Source organism: Micromys minutus (genome assembly GCF_963924665.1).
Source record: "Micromys minutus genome assembly, chromosome: 24".
In the NCBI taxonomy this organism is placed as follows: Eukaryota; Metazoa; Chordata; class Mammalia; order Rodentia; family Muridae; genus Micromys; species Micromys minutus.
In genome coordinates this window covers 5991422-5995817 of record NC_137959.1, presented here as the reverse complement: position 1 = coordinate 5995817, position 4396 = coordinate 5991422, and the positions used below count along the sequence as shown (strand labels likewise).

The 4396-nt window shown below is 48.2% G+C and overlaps 1 pseudogene across 1 annotated transcript; it reads right to left on the bottom strand.

The window, feature by feature from the left end:
- Nucleotides 1-302: 302 nt before the first annotated feature.
- On the bottom strand, nucleotides 303-3425 carry LOC308435887 (endophilin-A2-like; annotated as a pseudogene). The gene is made up of 2 exons: nucleotides 3306-3425; nucleotides 303-1866 (listed from the first exon to the last, which is right to left on the bottom strand). The product of its transcript is annotated as an endophilin-A2-like (transcript).
- Nucleotides 3426-4396: the final 971 nt, after the last annotated feature.

Here is a 4396-nt window from a genome sequence, read left to right as displayed (position 1 = left end):
ATTTTATCCCTGTTTCTCCTTTTTTTAAAGAGATATTTAATCCTTTATTTTTATTTTTATATTTTAGGTATACAGTCCACTTCACAGGCTGGAACGGGACAGTGTGGCCCATCTGGGGGAGTGGGGGATGGGCCTATGTGCCAGGGACAGACACAGGTTGTGGGGCAGCTTTAGAGTAGACTATAACTGAGCCCAGGCTGGAGGCCCCCCTTACTGGAGGCTGGCTGGGGCTATTGCCAGGGACCTGCCAGCTGCCTCTGGTCAGCTGCAGAGTCTCATGAACAGGTAGCTGAGCTGGTACTGGGAATCTGGGAATGTCCATTCTTCAGGACCTTTGTTCTTGGTCTTCAACAGGCTGAGCTGGGTCTGTGGTCCCATGGAACGTGTACACATTTGTGCCTTGTGCACCTGTGTATGAGCAGCAGGTGCCAGGTGTCTCTGTGTGCTGAGTTGGGTGTGCTTGCAGGCTGGGGGTCCCGAGGACCTGCCTGCCTCTAGAGAGCCTGAGGAGAGGACGTGGGCCCATCGCCAGCAAAGGCTGGGAAGTGTTCAAACAGGTGGGAGCTGCCACCATCAGGAGGGCGACAGAATCTCAGGTGGGCCTTTCTGATTCTTGTGATGGGGAGCCCCAGGGCTGAGGGAGTGGGGAGGAGATCCCCCCTGGAGGAACAACAGTGTTTCTAGAGCACCTTGGCATTAGACTGTTGCCACAGCATGGCTGTCAGTGGTGTGCAGCCGCAGTCACTGAGGCAGAGGCACCAGCACCTGCACATAGCTGAGTGGGAAGAAGCCCGGCTGGCCGTGCATCACCCCCTCAGACCAGTCCCCGTCGATCTGCTTGGTGAACGTGATGAAATCACCCTCGCGGAAGCCCAGGTCACCATCGTCCTCTGGCTCAAAGTCATACAGCACCTTGCAGCTTGGCTGGTCCCGGGGTAATATACTTCTTGCTGGGCATCCTGGTGGGCTTGTCTGCCGATGAGGAAGCTGTGATTTTGGGTGCTGGGGCGCAGGAAAATCCCCCATTGCCTGCTCCCGCTCTCCAAGCTCGAAGGGATTCCGGGGCCTGGCCTTGAACTCCCGACTGGGGTGTGAGGAAGCATCCAGCACTCTGTGTTTCAGCTTGTCAGCCAGCTCCTCCAGGATCTGCACTGCCTGCTGCTGGTGGTCCAGCAGGGCATCCATCAGGGCCAAGAGCTGGCTCACTTGCTCACGATCAGTCTCCAGGAAGTTGTACATACTGGTCCCCGCCGCTTCCTTGGACTCCTCGAACTTCTCTAAGGCCTGACACAGCTCCTCATGGCCCTCCAATTTCTTCAGGTAGTGCTGGATCTCCTTCAGATCTCACAGGTTCTGCAGTGGGTCGATGAAGTTCTGCTTGACCTCGATGTCCAGCGAGTCCTTCACCTCAGCCAGGCGCTTCATGGATTCGCCTGCATCTAGCAGGGCATCACCAAAGTTGGACTCTCTGTCTAGTTCCAAGCTATGGCCGACCGAACCGTGCACTCTCCCAGTAGACCCTCTGACTGTGGGTAGCCAGAATTCTTCACGTGGCCCGGATGTTCAGCATAGTCAGCTTGGCCCGCGGTTGGGTTAGGCGGCAGACACTCTGTGGTTCTGACCAGCCTGTTCCACGGCCTTGCTGGTGACATCCACCTTCGTTTCTATCTTTTTACAGTCATTATCAAGTTTGGTACCTTTGGCCCCACCAACTCTCTCGCTGACCAGCTGGCTTGCCTTGTAGAACTGCTTCTTCAGCCTCTGCCACTGACATGGCCGCCTGCCGCCCGCCTCCGTCAGGCTTCCCTGCTCGAACTGCTGGAACTCAGGTTTCCGCCAGGACTCCACCAAACCAACTTCTTTTTTCTGCGCGCCAAATCAACTTGCCAGCTCCACGCCCCTGCTCTTTTTTTCTTTTCTTTTCTTCTTTTCTTTCCCTTCCTTTCCACTTTTTCCTCTCCTCTCCTCTCCTCTCCTCTCCTCTCCTCTCCTCTCCTCTCCTCTCCTCTCCTCTCCTCTCCTCTCCTCTCCTCTCCTCTCCTCTCCTCTCCCTCTCCCTCTCCCTCTCCCTCTCCCTCTCCCTCTCCCTCTTCCTCTCCTCTTCTTTTCTTTTCTTACCAGTAGTATTTGGTTACTCTATGTCCCTGCGTAATCTAGTCTCTGGTTCATGGTAACATACGCAGTGGACCCCACCATAAGCTTGTGGGAGTAACCAGCCAATATCTGATTTGCCTCATCCTCTGTGCCGCCATTGTCCTAGCATAACTTGCATCAGGACACCATTGTAGATCAAAGATTTCTGGTCAATTGGTGTTTGTGTTTCTTTATTGGTAGCATGAACTTTACCTCACTGTAGCAGAGATGCTTGAGCATTGAAATGAAGGATGTGTGTGGGCTTGAGTTCTTCATGGTCAACGAGTTGCGCAGGTATTATCTTTAGCAATGGAACCTTGCTGTTAGTTTGTGAGGAGCAAACTATCATCTTGGTAACAGCCTGGGATGTTTGATTAGATGTGACCAAGTAACCTTCATCTGATGACAAGAGATGTCTAGTTGGAACTTTGTCTCCCCCATTATTTGGCAACTTCATTTATATCATCTGCATACACGCACATGCACGCACACTTGCGCGCGCGCACACACACACACACACACACACACACACACACACACACACACACACACACACACGTGTTTATATATAAAGATATTTCTGGCTATTATGAATGAAGTACTAATGAACATGGTTGAACGACTGTCTTTATGGTAACATGAAGTGTCCTTTTGCTATATTTCCAAGAGCAATATAGCTGGAACTTGAGGTAGATCAATTCTAGCCTCCAGAGAACCACCACACTGATTTCGGTGGTGAGTATGAGTCTGTACAGGTGTGCACAGCAATAGATGAATGTCACTTGCTCCACATCCTCCACAGCACGAGCTGTCACTTGTTTTATTGATCTTAGCCATTCTGATAAGCATAAGATGAAATCTAAAAGTAGTTTTAAGTTTTATTTCCCTGATTGAAATTTCTTTAAATGTTTCTCAGCCATTTGACTTTCATCTTTTGAGAACTCTCTGAGTAAGTCCTTACCCAATTTTTCAACTGGGTTATTTGTTTTGATATCTATTTTTGGAATTCATTATATATTTTGGATATTAGCCCTCCTATGAGATATGTAGTTGGTAAAAATCTTTTTCTATTCTCTATGCTGCTGCTGCTTTGTCTGCTTGACCGCGTACTTTGCCTTACAGAAGCGTCTTAGTTTCATGATGTCCAATTTATTAATTGTTGATTTTAGTACGTGTGCTGCCGGTGTTCCGTTCCGGAACTCCTCTCCTGTGCCAATACATTCAAGGCTGTTTCCCACTTTCTCGTCTATTAGGTTTAATGTATCTGGTTCTATGATGATGGTTTGATTCATTTGGAGTTGAGTTTCGTGTAGGATGGTAAGTATGAATCTATTTGAATTCTTCTACATGCAGCTGTTCAGTTTGACCAGCATCATTTGTTGAAGATTTTATTTTTCCAGTGTGTTTTTCTGGTTTCTTTATCAAAGATCAGATGTTCATAGGTGCCTGGCTTCATGTTTGGGATTACAGTTCAATTCCATCAATCAGTGTGTCTGTTTCTGTGCCAATACCATGCTGTTTTTATCACTGTAGTTCTGTAGCAAAACTTCAAATTGGGAAGGGTGAGACATTTAGAAATTCTTTTATTTGTTTCCCCATTTTTAAAAAATTGGATATGTTTTATTTACATTTTAAATGTTATCCCCTTTCCCAGTTCCCCTTCCATAAACCCCCTGTCCCATCCCCCTCACTCTGTTTCTGTCGGGATGCCACCCTACCAACCCACACCCTCCTGCCTACCAGCCCTGGCATTCCCCTATACTGGGGCAATGAGCCTTGGAAGGACCAAGGGCTTTTCTTCCCATTGGTGCCCAACAAGGCCAACCTCTGCTACATTTTCCACTGGTGCCATGGGTCTGTCCATCTGTACTATTTGAATAGTGGTTTAGTCCCCGGGAGCTCTGTTTCATTGATATTGTTGTTCTTATGCGGTTGCAAACCTTTCCAGGTCCTTCAATCCATTCTCTAACTTTTTCATTAGGAACCCTGTTCTCAGTTCAGTGTTTGGCTGTGAGCATCCACCTCTTTATTTGTCATGATCTGAAAGAGCTTCTCAGGAGACAGTTATAACAGGCTCCTGTCAGCATGTACTTCTTGGCATCAGCAATAGTGTCTAGGTTTGGTGGCTATACTTGTATGGGCTGGATCTCCATGTGAGGCAGTCTCTGGATGGTCTTTGCTTCAGTCTCTGTTTCAAACTTTGTCTCCGTATTTCCTTCTGTGAATATTTATATTCTGCCTTCTAAGAAAGACTGAAGCATCT